This window comes from Podarcis melisellensis, assembly GCF_964234715.1.
Source record: "Podarcis melisellensis genome assembly, chromosome: 3".
NCBI classification, from domain to species: Eukaryota; Metazoa; Chordata; class Lepidosauria; order Squamata; family Lacertidae; genus Podarcis; species Podarcis melisellensis.
The window spans coordinates 85,765,093-85,783,996 of record NC_138530.1 but is presented as its reverse complement, the minus strand read 5'-3'; positions in this window follow the sequence as shown (position 1 = coordinate 85,783,996).

Below are 18,904 nucleotides of genomic sequence, written 5' to 3'. Positions count from 1 at the left end.
CAACATCCCCTGAAATGCAGTAGAAGACTCCCAAGTCTAGGGGTGTCCATAGCACAGGATTAGACAATCTGCTTTGCATTATCATCATCCTCATAGATAATCCTGGATTACATCTCCAGCTGGGCAGAGAATGTCCCCTGTCTGAAACCCGGTCTGTTTAGACGATGCTGAGGTGGATGGGTCAATGTCTGACTCTGTCCAATATGAATATTCCTCTTAAGTCATTTACCCTGAAGACAAGCAAGCTCCCTTCTCCACAAGACCAACAATCAATTTCTCCATTTAGAAGACAATACGGAAAGTCCCTGTTTTATATACAATAATGCAAGTACAGAAATCTTGAATATGAGAGGAAGCAAAATTCTGGCCTCTGTAATGAAGCAATAGGCAAAGGGTCCTGAAGCAGAGCAAGTTGGGGAGGGGCATCTGTCAGGGACTCTTCAGCTGTGATTCCTGCATTGCAGGGGGTTGGGCTAGAGGGCCTTGGTGTGCTCCCTGTTCCACGATTCTGTAATTCTAGCTTTGTACTCTGTACTGGGTCCTGTTAGATTTATGCAGCATCACTTTTCTTTTCTTTTTGAATTTGCATTTTATTTATTTGTTAACATTCTTATATTACATCGGTAAACGTTGTCATATTACATTACAGGACTTACTATAATTTCCAACATGGATACAAAAATTATATACAAATTTTATATACCTAGAAAGAAAATGAAACAAAAAACAAAAACAACCCCCCCCCAAATCATATACATACCAACACACTAGACTTCCTGTCTATCCCGTTGTATATTCCTTTTTTACAAATGAATGTACTCTTATTATTGTATATTTCGTTACATTTTATCTAATACATTCCTATATCAATAGTCCGAGCTGCGGCCGTTGCATATAAGAACACCTCCCTAAAGGCCTTCAGGATGTCCTCTGGTCTTCTTAAAAAAGTTATTCCAAACATTTTTTTCCACTCCTCATAAATTAATCCCCAGAACACTTTGATCTTCCTACATGAGCACAACATATGATACATGTCGCGATTACTCCCACCACACCTCCAACAAGTATTTGCTAAATTTTTATACATCTTTGATAGTCTTGAGGGGGTGAGGTACCATCTGTGCTGAATCTTTAACATATTAAAAAGGCCATAAAAATAAATAAATTAATTAAAGAACCTCAGAACAATAGTGGGTTGCTAGTAACTCATTGTGCTGATCCACAAACAACATGAGCTAAACTCAGGAGCTCCAAAATCTGGGGAGAAATTAAAATAGGGAGAATTTCATAAATGCGCTTAGCATTCCTCAATTCACCTCTCTATCCCCCATCCATTCAAGCTAAGATTGCCCTCATTTGTTCTCATTCAGTAAGGGAAAAACCCAGACTATCACAGAGTTAATAAGTTCAGCCACGTCTCGTGTGGATTTTCTACCCACTCAGTTAACAATGCAGAGGTCAGGGTGATGTTATAGAAGTCTTTTAAAATAAACTTAATGAGCAAACTATCCTCTAGCAAGCTAATTCAGTCCCATTGCAACCGAAGCTTCAGGCACTCACGTATAAGCAAATCATGACTATTTTAGTGATAGTTCAAAAGAGTTCCTTCTGATCCGATTCTAATTGCTGCCTGTATCTTCTGATAACAGCCAGAACTGGCATTGTTGCAGGCACTTTCGTTCATGTCTCACTAAAGTGTTTTGAAGCACAGCCTTGTGTATATGTGTCTGCCAGGGATATCAGTATTTATATTCCATCAGGTATAATAATAGTCATCATCATCATCATTTATATCCCACTTTTCCCCCAGACTGGGACTCAAGGTGGTGTACATAAATTAAAACAACACAGATAAACTATGGAAGGCTAAAAACAAATATAAGATAATAGCTAAAAAGTAATTAAACCATAATAGAATTTTAAAAGGTACAAAAACAGAATAAGGTGAGAATGCACCAAACCAGATGGATATTTCAAAATTTGCTGTTTCTCTAAAGTGAAATTATTATTATTATTGGCTTCAGCTCCCAAGTTCCATTCTGTAAATGGAACATTCCCCCTGAAACCTCCTGTAGACCTGAAAATTGGAATACCCTTGGTAATAGTTTGGGGGTTGTGGAGAGTGCCAATGGAAGGAGCTGGTGGAAAACACTTTCCTTCACTCTATTGGAACAACATCTTGGCATCCAAGCTGCTAATGTTCATGGTAGAAGTAGCATCAGAGATGGCACTCAAACAGAAAACAATGTGTGAATAATTTTTTCTCTTAATGGAAGTGCTGTATTCAGAATAAAATCAGCAAACAAGGTCTAATGTTAAGTAAATAATAATTCTTTTTCCAGCATGCTGGAAGTGCTGAATCATGAAGAGTGACAGAATATGCCCCCCCCTCTTTCTCCACACACACACACACAATTTCTCCAGCTTGGTGACTCCAGACTAAAAAAGCTACCAGCTAAACAACTACTCTGCTCACTCAGACTGAAGAGAGCTGTATTCCAGAACATCTGGGGCACCAGGTTGGGGAAGGCTGACATACTATGGTGGTCAGACTTCACAGTGTACTGTATAATGGGCGGGGGGAGGAGACCCAGCTGATCTCAGTGATAAGTCTGAAGGAAGGCACAAGACTGGGGTTGATCATCATGTGAGCTGCGCACAGGTGGGCTGAAGCGAGCTGCTTGCCAGTCCTGTGGAGCCTCCTTTTATTGAGACAAATATGCAAGCCAGACAAATACATTTTGGGCTGTGACCTTTACACATCTTCCATCCCGAGATCATGGGGGGGGGGTACAAAGTTATTTTGGCACCTGTTTCCACAGCATCATTTTCCCCTTGCACAGTGTATGACGAAGGAGACAAAAGCTCTCAGGGACAAAGGTTACAGACAGGACACCGTAGACTGCTGAGACCGCAAAAGGTCAGACAGAGGGGACGATGTTCCAACAGCCGTGGCTTGTCTGAGGGGAGTTTGCCCTGCACCCCAAGGTCACGCATGCAGGCAGGCTGTGGCTGCCTGCTGGTGGAGAGTGTGCTCCCTCCGGACCTCACTGTCCACTCCGCGATATCCCTACAAAGTCACTGATAAGTCAATTCACCCTTCACAGTTCACATCTTGCTAAGGTCTGTATTCAATATGTGGCCCAACCTGGTCAAAATTCACAGAAATGTTTTGGGAAAAGAGACCTCAAATATAGAACTGACATATTGGAGCACCTTTTTGTGTATGTAGATTTTAGAAAATGATAATTATTAGCTCTAGGGTTTAATTGAAAGCAATTCAATTGAGCCGTTAGGCACAGAGTATTGCCATGCATTTCTTAATAGCGAACAATAGCTGAATTTATATCATCTGCACTAAACAGAAAGCTGGATCTTAATACACCAACACCCTAAAAATGTCTAATTAGTTCGCCTTTCCTCATTCGCAGACTTGGAGGAGGATGAGGTAGAAAGTGTTCTGGAAATGTGGAAATGGAAATTATGTAACATGCACTGAAAACCTGATTTGTGGTGAGAAACCCCTGAATTTAGTGAGAGGTGATGGGTTCCAAGCAATGCATCCCTTCCTTGTTTATTAAGAATAGATAGTCCTGTTCCAACTCTACAATTCTATGTTTCCATGTTGAGATTCCTGCATTACAGGAGGTTGGACCTGGGGGGTCTTTTCCTATTCTACAATTCAATGTTTCTATGAAGGGGATGTTCATATAGGTTACCACTCCTATTTAGATGCTTGTGAGCAGAACAAACCTGATCATAAATTGGGGTGAATAGGAATGTGCTTGCTTGATTCAGAGGGAGCAACCCACAACCTAAGGCCAAGAATCTTATTCCACTACAGGGAAAAGTAGAGGCAGTTGTAGGCAGAGTGTCATTCTTGTTGAGGACGATATGTCCTAAAACCCGCAGCAGAAAACTGATATTCTGCATGCTAGTTTGCCTGTGCAAAGGGACTACGGGGGTTCATAGAGTGCCATTTTTTTCTATCCAGGGTTATGGGATTTGTAGTCCAAGTCCTCCTTTGCTGGGGCCTAAGAGGGGAGACACCTCTCCCTTTTCCCATCCCTTGCTTCATGGTAAGTGTCTTGTCCTTGGGGAAGTGGGAGGGCATGGCAGGTGTCCTCAAGATTCTTGCCCTTAGTGTCAGTTTTTTGGCCTTAAGTAAGGCCAAATGAAGGATTGCTCTGGAAGATTTGCTGAACAATGTCAGTGGTGACATGACTGCTTCCCATGGCAGTGCTGATGGTCCCTGGGGCAAGGTGACAGTGGTGTGGAGCCACCTACATTGTTGCCATGCTGTCAGAAATTTGATCAAACACCCTACCCACCCCCATTGCTCATGCTCTTATAATATCCGCATCCTACCCTCCATCAAAGAAATGTCCACAGTATAGGTAACTTAAAAGTAGAATCGCGGCACAATAATAATCAATAAGGTATCAAACCATATATCTACTCCTTGGCCTTATCAGCAGCTGAATGATCTCTTACCCCATCCAAGGCTTAGTGGATGGGGTGAAATTTTAGCTGAAAGGCAGGCAATTCTGTTGCCAGCCATATTTCAGGAGATTTTGATTTATGGTGAAGCATTCCATAGATATAATATCCATACACGAAATCAGATTCTGTATAATATATTTTTTCCCCAGTTTCATTTGTATGTAGAGAGCTGATGAGATGGAGTTCTTGTTCAATCTGCCATTTTGCCTGCAATAAAATGACTAGTTTATGAGAAATAAGGTAGGGCTCTCATGACTTGACCTAGATTTATGAAGGAACTTGTAAAAGTATTTGGTTTCAATAAATCTGATAGATTAAACACTGTTCTTGTTAGCGGTTGATAGACGTCCTCTTTTAAAGCCATCTAATTGCCAGAGAACCTATGCAACATCACTATTAAAATCAAGATTTGGACATGAAATAGTGATATCTGTCAGCAATGTCTATCTTGAGCAATATGCACATTGACCTTTTTACAGTGATCAGAAAATGCATGACACTCTAAAAAAAGAAAGAACAAACTAAGTAAAGTGCCTTAATTAAAAAGCCAAAGCTCTTTTGAAAAATGAGAGAGTCTGTTTTACCTGCCTCAAGTAACAGAACTTATTTTCTGCAATATTTAGGTGTTAAGTACTCCCTTGCCTCTCTCTTAAGGGGATTATAAACTGCTTTTGCAAGCTACAGGGTGAGGTAAAGTACTGAAAAGAGTTATTAAAATTGACAATTTAATGCAAGTAATCTGTTACATGTGGCATTTGAAATGCCTTCTGTTCTGTAGTTAATATTCTAAAAATAAATGTTTTTTCACTGAAATGTTGACTGGACACTGTGCTGTGGTATTTGTTTTAATAACCTGAGGCTATGCAAAATCACAATCCAAAACATGACTCGCTGGTGTCATGGGACTAGATGCTACAATGTGGTGGCAGAGTCGTGCTTAGGAACAGGTCTCACTCTCTGGTGGGCCCCATGTTGGGAATGAGGTGCCACGATCAAGCTAACTCTCAAACATTGTTCGTGTAGAGGTGAACTATGGCTTTCGTCTGCAAAATCATGGGGTTTTCTTCTGGGTAGAGAGGCGTAAGATCAGTGGCGTAGCGTGGGTTGTCAGCACCTGGGGCAAGGCAAGTAATTTGTGCCCCCTAACCCGTGGATTTGCGCCCCTAACCCTAACCCCCAGATGTTGCGCCCGGTGCGGCTGGCCCCCCCTGCACCCCCCACGCTATGCCACTGCATAAGATTGCACTGTAAGACTACTAAAATCTGCCTTCATTTCCAAGGTACCAAGACGACTCTGGATGACAAGGGAGATACGATTCCTGACAAGTAAACATGATTTGAACAAAGCAGAAATAATCAAAAGAGTATCTTCCAATGTCCATCTGAATGTCTCACCTTTTGACATTTATTTGTCCCACCAACCCACTGACATCTTGATAACAACCATTTTTAAAAGCAGAGCACCAAGTCTACGCTTACTTGGACAGCATCTTCCCTTCATAGCTCCAAAAGGTTTTTCTTTCTGTCTCATTTAAATATTAAGAAGTGCTTTCATGAGCTGTTTGGTTGCATTTAATGTTCCAAAGCAGATGTGAGTAGCGCAAGGAAGCCACATGACAGTACATGAGAGGCTTTTTTTATCATGTCTAAAACCAACAGGAAGGAAATACTTTTACAATATGTCATAAAAGACATGGGGATTTTTAAAACTCACCGGTGCTTTAAAACTTGGTTGCTATATATTAGGTTTTGTCTACTGTGTGTGTTCTCCCTCTGTAAAACAACCAAAGGGTCGAACAATCTCATATATATATATATATATATATATATATATATATATATATATATATATATATATATATATATGCTTTCGTAGATTTTCACGGGTACAGGAATGCAGGTTTTGGTGTCCTCGGGTGTCTTCCCGTGTAAAAGTTGGGGTGTCTAGGCGACGTTTCGACGAGGTCTCACTCGTCATCTTCAGGCTGGTGCTTTCGGCTTCTTGTTACTGGAACAGAGCAGGATCTCAGTGTTTGAGTTCCTATAAATACTGTTGAGGGGGTGTGGTGTATAGCCTCCAATGTTCTGGGCAGAGAGGAAGTTCCCAGGCTAGTGTGCCTTTTCTTCTTTTGTTCCTTAATTACTTGAGGGATATCTTGAGTGATTTCTTGAGTGATATCCTGAGTACCACTTAGGTGGGTCATTAGGTGTGGATTAGTTGCTAAAGTCTTTGTGTCTTGACCTCTTGAACTTTGTGAAGAGTTTTTCTGAGAAGATGGCTGTACTGCACTTAGTTGTGCTCTGGCTTGGCTTCGTGTATAGGGGCGAGCTGTGGTTTTGTGGCCTGTGTCAGCCAGATCTGTGTAGGGATTGCAGGGGGGTGCAGCATCCGGAGGTGCCACCATGGTTTGGCTACTGGATGGTGTCTGTAATTTATCTGTGGAGAGGGTCTGGGTTTGGGTCTGGTGTGGTTGATTGGTGATGGCGTTCTGTGTGCCTCTGGATCTGGTGTCAGTTTTTGTGGGGAGGGCTAATTTCCAGATGTCTGGCAAGCGGGATGTGTCGTCACGCTTGTTCATGTTGTGAGGGTGTTTCTCTATCTCGATGGCTTCCATGATTATTCTCTTGTGGTGATGTTCCATGTTAAAGAGCAATTTGGAATCTGCAAAATTAATTTCGTGTCCTGTTTCTTTCATGTGTTGGAAAAGAGAGGAAGTTTTTTCTTCTTTTTTGACCAGCCACGTACATTGGACAAACAAACATTGGACAAACAAACAGACGAATAAATGCACGTATCGCAGAACACAAGAATGCCGTCAAAAAAGAAGAAAAAACTTCCTCTCTTTTCCAACACATGAAAGAAACAGGACACGAAATTAATTTTGCAGATTCCAAATTGCTCTTTAACATGGAACATCACCACAAGAGAATAATCATGGAAGCCATCGAGATAGAGAAACACCCTCACAACATGAACAAGCGTGACGACACATCCCGCTTGCCAGACATCTGGAAATTAGCCCTCCCCACAAAAACTGACACCAGATCCAGAGGCACACAGAACGCCATCACCAATCAACCACACCAGACCCAAACCCAGACCCTCTCCACAGATAAATTACAGACACCATCCAGTAGCCAAACCATGGTGGCACCTCCGGATGCTGCACCCCCCTGCAATCCCTACACAGATCTGGCTGACACAGGCCACAAAACCACAGCTCGCCCCTATACACGAAGCCAAGCCAGAGCACAACTAAGTGCAGTACAGCCATCTTCTCAGAAAAACTCTTCACAAAGTTCAAGAGGTCAAGACACAAAGACTTTAGCAACTAATCCACACCTAATGACCCACCTAAGTGGTACTCAGGATATCACTCAAGAAATCACTCAAGATATCCCTCAAGTAATTAAGGAACAAAAGAAGAAAAGGCACACTAGCCTGGGAACTTCCTCTCTGCCCAGAACATTGGAGGCTATACACCACACCCCCTCAACAGTATTTATAGGAACTCAAACACTGAGATCCTGCTCTGTTCCAGTAACAAGAAGCCGAAAGCACCAGCCTGAAGATGACGAGTGAGACCTCGTCGAAACGTCGCCTAGACACCCCAACTTTTACACGGGAAGACACCCGAGGACACCAAAACCTGCATATATATATATATATATATATATATATATATATATATATATATCCTCAATTCCTCAAAACAATTACTCTCTACAAGCTACATGGACCTAAGTTTCTGCATTGGTGGTCTCTGTTGATATTCTTGTCCTAGAAATGGATGGAGAGAATTATACCCTGTTGATTAAATTTGCCAGCATTCTGATTAGAAGTCAGGTACAACTTTGAAATATTTTCCCCTGTTAGTGGGAGTAATCCAAAGAAAATTTGTCTGAGTGGATTTATACTGGCATGCACGGTCAGTGGACTAGGGGAACTAGGCAAGTCCCCTAAAAGTTTCCCTGATGCCTCCTTCCCAAAGCCTGGGAAGCTTCTGCCCAGCTTAGGGACGGAGGCATGATGCTCACATGTGTGATGTGCAGACGTCACAATGTCACATGTGCAACATTGCCCTCCTCCCCATCACTCTCACAAGCTGGTGCCTATGGTCCTAACTATTCCCGTACAAAAAAATTCACTACACGCCACTGGTATATTGTCTGTGAAACTCTGAAGAAGGGCTTTTTCATAGTGTTTGGTTATACAGGCACCTTCATTACAGTTTAATGACATCATAATTAGGGAAGAGAAGGAACATAGGTCCACTCCGATGGTGTGGCGGGAAGGATATGTTTTCTAGGAAAAACTTTTCCACCCCTTCTGGTCATCAGAAGAACTTGTAACAAGGAACTTGAACTTGAACTTGAACCTCCTCCCTCCCAATCTGTTTGCCTTTTGTGGAATATCTTTTCAGATCCAGACCCATCTGTTTGACCCTTGAGACACTGCCCTGTCACAGACCACCCCCTCCTTGAGTGCTTTGGCCGGGCTGGAATAAGGTCTCTGAACCATGATATTGCCTTTTGCTTGCCTGGATGGATCAATGGAGATGTAGAAACCCCGGCTTTTTCATAGCTGGAGTAAGGTTGCCATATTTCAAAAAGTGAAAATCTGGACACAAAAGTTCTTAAGCTTTTTTTTTCCAGTCCGCCCCCCCCCCAAAAAAAGTTTTTTCCAGTTATTTTAAAGGAAATTCACCAAAATCTACACTTCCGACATGGGATTTCCCTAGGCATTTCAACAAATTCTGCCCGGACACTGCTTACAAAGGCTGAATCCCGGTTATGTCTGGGAAATTCTAGACATATGGCAACCCTAGAATACAGCCTACTGTACCAGCATAAGAGTTACAGCCATAGCTCTGCCAACTTTGGCACTTTGCCTCTGCCTGAAGATCACTCTTGTAGCCCTCAGGCTGAAATGGGTTCCCAAACCCTGTTGTAGGAACTGCCTTGTAAACTTTTTTTTTCCTGCTGAAAATAATAATAATAATAATAATAATAATAATAATAATAATAATAATATGTGTGTGTGTGATCTGTGCCAAACAGAACTTTGTTGTGGTTTGTTTGTAAGAGCTGCACCAAATTTCACTCATGATTGTTTTTCAGATGAAAGCAGGGTTTGGGAGGATGCAACCTACTCTAACCCCACAGCAATGTATTGTTTTGCCATTTGGCACGCTGATTGACAGAGGAAGGACAAATGCACTGGAAAGTGTGACATAGCAATTGCTTGATCCATTCTCATCTAACCTCCCAACAAACAACTCAGGATAAATGCTCAATAAACAGACCACCCAGGAGTGACCTGCATGTCTTGCTGTGTGTCAGTTTCATGACAGCATGGAAATACTTGGAGCATCCTAGATGTGCATCCCGATGTGAATTACTTCCCATGGGATGCCCATACCAATGTTCATGCTCATTCATATTTCGAGGCAGCTAGTCATCTGTAATTATGCACAGTTAGAGGTGGTTTGGGGCAAGGGGTTTCAAACTTCAACATGCTGAAGAACACAGTGTTGTTTTTTATTACCCCAGCATACCTTTCATCTGCACCACTACTCTCGTATTTTTATCTTTACAAGAGCATTTTATGACCAAGGGGCATTGGTCCATTTGGCTTGGCAAAGGAGATGGATCATGCCCCTTTCAACCCTTCAGTTAAAGGGAAAATGCTTTGGGGGTGGTGTGAAAATATACATGAGACTTCCCTCCTTTCAGCTCAGCCATAGGTGTTTTTCTTTTAATTGCTAGAATTTTGACTGCAAAAACAATGGTACTATTTTTTAAAGAGTTTGGGACTACTGTCTTCTGCCTTCATCAAGAAAGGGATCCCTTTTTTTAGGTTTGCTTTCTTTTAATCTATTTAATCCTGTGGAAAGAAATTGGATCAAAGTTTTTTTAAGTTTCATGCTTGAAAGGAAGCTAACATCTGAATTCCTATTCTGTTTAGATGTGTCACTTCTGATTGCTATTTAGTGACAGATTTCCTAATGTTCACCAAGCATTCATGCATCTTTTGATTGTCGCTGTATGCATCTTGAAATGTTCACAGCTCCACTGATTTGGTCATTTTGATTTCTGCTGCTGATTCAAAAAGACTTTGTGGTGGGCGGAAAATAACAGGGTGGATAAGGCATGGTGACTTCTAATGAGTAAGCCATTCAGCTCTATACCATTACAAAAATGTACGGACTATCTAATAAAGCTCTGGCTAGGATTTCTTTGATCTTTGGTTTAAAAACATAATGCTAATTTTCATTTTTACTCAAAGTAGAACCATTGAAAATAATGGGCTAGTCAAGTCCATTAATTTTAATGGATCTTCTCTGAATGTCACTAACAATGCCTTGCATGCAAGCTGAAGCACAGCAGCAAATATAGTTACATCTATGTTGCTTTCCTAATACCTATATTAATATTCCCTTTAGTACCTTTCAGTTTTGTGTCAAAAGTAACCAAATGTGGCATACAACGATGCTGCATATTAGGGGGGGGGGGGACCATAATGGATCCTTTTCAGTTCTCTGGTCACATGTTTGTTCTTCAGTGGTCCCATTTTCTTTCCATAATACAAAAATAATTAATGGAAAAACCTTTGCATTGACATATACTCTATGTAGGAGATGATAGATAGATAGACAGATGATAGATAGCTGATAGATAGATAGATAGATAGATAGATAGATAGATAGATAGATAGATATAGATGATAGATAGATGATAGATAGATGATAGATAGATGATAGATAGATAGATAGATAGATAGATGATAGATAGATAGATAGATAGATAGATAGATAGATAGATAGATGATAGATAGATAGATAGATAGATGATAGATAGATAGATGATAGATAGAGATAGATAGATAGATAGATAGATGATAGATAAATGATAGTGTTCCTATTTACTTCCACTAGATTACTTAAATAAAAGAGAAATACCTGTATTCAGACCAGTGGTGCCGAAGAAAGGGTAGAAACTGAATGTTATAACTCCTCTAATAAAATTCACATAGCCTAGATTCTGACGCTGGAATGTGGAGTTAACCATTCTAGTACACCCTCCTCTGGTGTGGAGGAACAAAGTATTCTCTCATCTCCAGCCACACCCTTTCAGTGGAAGCTGGTTCCAGTTGGGACTTGTAAAGGAGATGGCAAGGAGGCCAACACTAGGTGGCACCAGAGATACTGAGAAGCAGAAGCAACCAATTCTGGTTTCTCCTCAGTAAAACTGAGGAGACTGACAGCTAATCTCACACCATGAACTGGTTGCAAGTAAGGATGTAGGGCTGCCATTTTCCCGGGCATTACCAGGATTTCAAAGGCAGAATTGACTTCCGGGGGAATTCCAAAAAGGCGGTGCTTTGTCCTGGATCTTAGGCAAGTCAATCGAAAAATTACATTTTGGGGGGCGTTTTTGTAAAAAAACAAAACACCCTTTGAGGTTTGTTGGAAAAAAGCTCAGCAACCTTCGTGGTGTCCTGGTTTTTACTTTTTGAAATATGGCAACCCTAAAGGATGCAGGTGGGGAGTGGCTGAGGATAGATTGAGGCTGGTGGGGCAGTGCCCTATTTATTCTAATGGACGATCCACCATTGCAACTTTGTGAAGGGCTTGGGAACAGCATAGCTCCAAAAATGCAGGAAATGGACTCACACAATGGTCATTTTGAATTGCTGGGGGATGTTTACAAATAGACAGGGCAGTGTGGGAGGAGACCCAGTGGCCCTGTTTGTGCTCTCCCTGCCTGCCTGCCTTTTCAAAGATCACTGTTTTCTAAGAGCCAGTAGAACCAACTGCTTCACTGATTCACAGTGACCAAAGCTTCATTTGCATATTGGTGTGAAGTACAGTATTGCATAGCTGTGCCCAGTTGCAGATTATCTTCCTTCCCTCTAGCACTGCATTTTGTTATCCCAGCAATAAACTCAATGAATTTAGGGCCTTGCTTCTTCTTGTAGATGACAACATTCATAAATGACCAAACTAATCTATGAATAGCTCTAAAGCTGTGCAGTAAAATGCCTTTGGTTATTCTTACCACTCTTGTTTGCTTTCTATATTGTGAGGGACCACTATGCCAGCAAAGAAACAAAATAACTGCTTCCTCGGGAATGGGGGTGTAAATGGTCATATTTAAGTTTCGTACACTTCATGAGGTTCTTAGCATTCTGGTACAGAGTAGGTTAAGAAGACAGATAAGGAAGATGCAGACAGTTATTTGATACACACGCAAAAAAACAAACAAATAAACCAGTTGGTTTTATTGTTTACACCCAAATTTCCTAGAAGCTTCATATTGAATACAACCATGGTCATAGACAACTATTGCATGTTCAGATATCCACATCATTTTTTACTGGGGAGGGGGAAGTATTTGCTAAATTACGGGCTTCAAAATTGTGCACTTTTAAAATTTGAAACATACAGCAATTATTTAAGAGAGAAATAAAGGCGTGGGGGGAGTGGGGGGGAGTCAATAATGCAAGGTTGGTAAAGAAGTTCTATTTAAAGAGCATTTGGTTACCTAGCAACTGTTGTAGGAGGTAACGGATATCCAAACTTTTCCTTTTCCTTTCTCTCTCTTTTTTTTTTTGCTGCTGGCACTTCTGAAATGCATATGTGTGTGTGTTTGTGTGTGTGTTCATCTTTGCACACACACACACACACACACACACAGAGAGAGAGAGAGAGAGAGAGAGAGAGAGAGAGAGTGTTCATTAGACCACCATGCATTGTAAAAAGGATTTTAACAGTCAGGAGATGTGACTGTATTTAAGATTCCTTTTTCCAGTCACTAGTTCATTGTCAGCAGCAGTTACAAAGCAGCTTTATATGCATTCAGACACAGCCAGGAAATTAGTCTTGCATGACTGAATCAGAGAGAGCACAGAGTACAACTATCATCACCCATTTCCTTAAACAATTGTTTATTTCTTGGGATGATAACAGAATTCCATGTCACAATACGAGGCCTGGGTAAGGGGGTCCCGTCTGTCGTTGTCCCCCCCACACACACACTCTACCAGCTTTAGAAGTGAAACCAAACCTCCAAATAAATCATGCTGCTGTTTATCAAAGTCATTCTGTGTGTCCCTGCTAATTTTGTGTGCCTTTTTATTTTATGACAAAAGCACTCAATAACCTAATAGCTCAGTTGGTGGCTTTCTTTTTCTTCTCAAACTCAGAAAAGCTGTTTGAATTATTATTATTTTTAAAAAATATATCTGTAGTGAAGTTAAATGATCAGTGTGAGCAGGCTATGCAAAACCATACTCTTCAAACAAAGGATTTTGTCTAAAAATACACATAGACTAAAATGGGTTTGGCTATAGAGAGGAATGGTGGCAATATGGTTATGGATTAACTGAAATGGGACTCCAAATCTTGTGATTGTTTCCTGATCGTTCATATCCAACCATCTTTTGAGGTATAAAACAAAAACGGTTTCTCAACTGCATGGCATATATTTCACTGGAGGGACTGGGGAAATCCTTGTGTCTAATATTCAGCATGAGTTCTAAGGAGCATGTGAGGCTCTGGATTAGGCATGCCATCAAAGAGAGCTGCATGTACCCAAATGACCCTGAAAGGGCTGGTCCTTTTCTGGACTGCAATGGCCAGCCGCTGGCTTCAGCTCCAAGTGGGAGAGCACCCTCTAAATGCCATAGTTCAGTTGTTCCTCTGCCTGTCAGTACTCAGCTTTCTGGGTGCCCATGAGGGCTGTACCACTTCACAGCTGGTGCCTAACATGACATGGGCAGCAGCCGCTAGAAGGAAGTTTTGAAGAAAAGAGGGGTTGGTGGGGAAAGCAGGACAACCATGAATAACGTTTCCATTCTCTCATGAAATGAGAGTAGAGTGCAGAGGGGAAGTATCCACAGCTAGATCCCAAGAGGAGAGGACCAGGCAGGAAGTTCCCAGGGGTAGTGTTATCACTACTCACCTTGATCACTGCTCTGGAGGAGACAGCCAGCTATCGTCCTTTCTTCAGGGCAGGCTTCTGAAGGAAAGGACGTCTGACATACCTCAGCAGGAAAGGAAAGGGAGCCCACACTGCATCAACTTCTTGCTTCTGTCCTTTATACAGTGGTACCTCGGGTTGCAGACACTTCAAGTTACAGATGCTTCAGGTTACAGACTCCGCTAACCCAGAAATAGTACCTCGGGTTAAGAACTTTACCTCAGGATGAGAACAGAAATTGTGCGGTGGCAGTGGAAGGCCCCATTAGCTAAAGTGGTACCTAAAGAACGGTTTCAGGTTAAGAACAGACCTCCAGAATGAATTAAGTTCTTAACCCGAGGTACCACTGTACTCTGAATCTCAAGGTGAAAGAGGAAACTACTACTACCCGGACTTTTTTTGTTCCATCATGGTTTTTCCTCTGCTAATCCTGCAGACGGTTTACTCTGCATGGCCCTGGACATGGTTGCCACACTAGCTTCTGAGCACAGGCTGAGCATCCAAGCAATCTTCTTTGTGGTAGGTATCTGTTTTGTTTGGTTGCACCTTGAGGACCTAGAGCATAATCCATGTCAGATGAACTAGAACCTCAGTTCCTCCCAGATAAACTGCATGATGCATACCCTCCAAATTTCTCCTATCAAAAGAGGTATGTCCTATTCCACCCCCTCCAACATTTCTCCTATGAAGGAGTGATACCAACAGAGCTTTGTCCATTGTAAGACTAACCTTCCCCTCTCCCCATGGTACACTCAGATATAACAATTACCTCCTGTGTTAAATTGTGGGTGAACATATCAGATGACACAGCAATTCTTCAAACAGCTCTTGTTTATTCAGAGGCCAGAACAGAACTGAACTGAAGGGTTCAGTCAGCCTGCCTATATAGAGCTCCAGTACAACGTAACTCTAACAATTTTCTAAAACTATCCAATCACTGAACGTCACTTTCGATCCCTTATTTGCATAACTATCTACAGTATCCCCCCTGCTGGCCCAGGGTGAGAATTTCAGTACATAACACCCTGGCATTGGCAATAACTGTAATTGTGAAGTTTTTACAGTGTCGTTCACTTTGAGGTTCCATCCCCCTGAATGTGAACCACCCTGAGACCTCTGGATATAGGGTGGCATATATATCAGAAGAAGAAGAAGAAGAAGAAGAAGAAGAAGAAGAAGAGGAGGAGGAGGAGGAGGAGGAGGAGGAGGAGGAGGAGGAAGAAGCAGCAGCAGCTTCAGGTTTCTCACATTTTCCTTTTTTCGGCCCTCAATGCAATCTTAGGGGGCAGAGAACAGACATGATAGCCAAAATGTGTCATCTCTTTCGGCTTTATTTATTTGTGGTCTAAAGTGAGTGAAAACTGCAACCCATGATGGTGTGCAACAATTCTCAAGTGGGAAGTAACATCCTTTGCAAGCCACCAAGTTTGATCTGACTACCAACAACAAAATGAATATCAACAGAATGCCGTAGAGTAAATTCTTGAAATCACCCTTCCTTCCTTGTTTCAAAACAAAATACCAACAGTCTCATCATTTCCCTTTATTTGTTGTTTGCCTTCTCTCCTTATGTGGCACTACATTCCTTCAGGCTAAAAACAGTTTCAGTGGAATTGTGGTATCACTCACACCATTTAAATATAACAGAAAACAATCACTCATAAAGGGGCGGGGGGAATCAGAAACCATGTAAACAATAATTACAATTTGTCACTTCCATGCAAGAGAAAATGTTCTCTTTTGTTATTTGCTTAATTGATTTCTTTGCTTATTTATATATCTGTTTAATTGGCTAGGCCTGTTTTGTAGCAGGGCTTCATCCTTTATCATTGCAAAGTGACAATAGTCACAATTTGCAAGTGTTCTGCTGATGTTTTTTTTTTCTTTGGTGTTAGATAGGGAATGTATTTTCATTAGTTCTTCTTGTCTGTACAAAGCATCCGTCTTGTGTTGATACAACACAGCTTGAACAAATCAAAACAGGTCTGGCTCGGATAGTGTTTTTCCACATGGTTAAGAATATTAGTATTACAGTGGTACCTTGGGTTAAGAACTTAATTCGTTCCGGAGGTCCGTTCTTAACCTGAAACTGTTCTTAACCTGAGGTACCACTTTAGCTAATGGGGCCTCCCGCACCGCCGCCACATGATTTCTGTTCTCATCCTAAAGCAAAGTTCTTAACCCAAGGTACTATTTCTGGGTTAGCAAAGTCTGTAACCTGAAGCGTCTGTAACCCGAGGTACCACTGTAGTATACTATGTGTAGGTCTCGTCCTAGTGAAATCTGACAGGCACCCAATCCCTTTTGAAACTTTATAGGGGAACAAAATTAAAAAGAGGAGATCAATAAAAACAGGGGGTGTTGAAATAAAAAAGGGGAACAATAAAAATGAGCAATTAAAAATAAGGGCTTCAATAAAATGAGGCAGAGGGATTCTCAGGGTGGAGCTGTGGGGAGGAGCTGGTGGGGCTAAAATCTCAACATGCATGGGGCACTTGTCACTTCTGACTTTGACAGGAGCTATACAGTGGTACCTCGGGTTACAGACGCTTCAGGTTACAGACTCCGCTAACCCAGAAATACTACCTCGGGTTTAGAACTTTTCTTCAGGATGAGAACAGAAATCGCGCGGCAGCAGCAGGAGGCCCCATTAGCTAAAGTGGTGCTTCAGGTTAAGAACAGTTTCAGGTTAAGAACGGACCTCCAGTACGAATTAAGTACTTAACCCGAGGTACCACTGTATACGCTATACTACTTGTATCCCTTAAGAATAGTCTTGATTTTTAAAATGCAGATTATTGTTGTTATTTTAAAAAAGAACGAGGGTTCCAGAGTTTATTAAATAAGTGCAAAACTTGAAAGACTTCTGTTTGTTTTCTTAGTGCATTTTATTCAAAAAGATTGCTGAGTCACTTGGGTTTTCAATCTTGAATGGGTCAGTGGAAACCAATGAGCAGTGGGAAAAGAGTGATGTGTTTCCGCTGTGAAAGATGTCTTGGTGTAAGGAAAACATATTAAGTGGCAGGGGTGAAGCAAGTGATTTGGAATTTGTGTACATTGTGTGTATTCTGCTGCCTCTCACCTGCAGCTTGACTATAATCTTCCGCATGGAAAATAGGAGATTGCAAACATTGTAGGAGCTATCGCATTCTGTAAAATTGGACGTAGCTATCCAGCGGAATGTTAAAAGAAACCTTGAGGCAGTATCAAAACTTCTCATTTCCCCATATCAAATGCTAACCACAGGAAAGAGAAAGGGGAGGAGGTGGCTGTGCTGGATCAAACCAAAGGCCTATCTAGTCCAGCATCCTGTTTGCACAATGACCAGTCGCATGCCTGTGGGAAGCCTGCAAGAAGGACCTGAGTACCTGAGAGATGCCAGCTCCCAGACTCCAGTGATTTGGTCCTGATGATGCTCAGTTACTGCCTGCTCTCCTTTCTTCTTGGGTGTGCAGACCAGCATGAACAGCTGCCCCTGCCTTTCTCAGTCTCTACTGTTTGCACATTGATGGGGAAACATTTTTAGCCAAAGGCTGCTTTCCCATCTAGGCAACTTCCCAGGGTCCACAGTGGGTGAGACTACAGGGGAAAGTGGGCAAAGCAAGAAATTTAGATTTCACTTTTGTACAGTAGTCGTCTTCTTCTTCTTCTTCTTCTTCTTCTTATTATTATTATTAATTTGTACCCCGCCTATCTGGCTGGGTTTCCCAGCCACTCTGGGTGGCTTCCAACCAAGACCAAAATATACTGAAACGTCACACATTAAAAACTTCCCTGAACAGGGCTGCCTTCAGATGTCTTCTGAATGTCAGGTAGTTATTTATCGCTTTGACATCTGATGGGAGGGCGTTCCACAGAGTGGGTGCCACTACCGAGAAGGCCCTCTGCCTGGTTCCCTGTAACTTTACTTCTCACAATGAGGAAACCGCCAGAAGGCCCTCAGCGCTGGACCTCAGCGTCTTGGCAGAACAATGGGGGTGGAGACAGTCCTTCAGGTATACTGGGCCAAGGCCGTTTAGGACTTTAAAGGTCAACACCAACACTTTGAATTGTGCTTGGAAACGTACTGGGAGCCAATGCAGGTCTTTCAAGACCGGTGTTATGTGGTCTCAGCGGCCGCCCCAAGTCACCAGTCTAGCTGCCCCATTCTGGATTATTTTTAGTTTCCGGGTCACCTTCAAAGGTAGCCCCACGTAGAGCGCATTGCAGTTGTCCAAGCGGGAGATAACTAGAGCATGCACCACTCTGGCGAGACAGTCTGTGGGCAGGTAGGGTCTCAGCCTGCGTACCAGGTGGAGCTGGTAGATTTAAACATACGCTCCTCTCTCACTGTCCTCCATCTGGGCAACTAAGGATTCAAGCGGGGAAAGCAGAGAACATTAAGGGGTGTGTGAAGTGGGGCTGGTGAGGGGTGTGA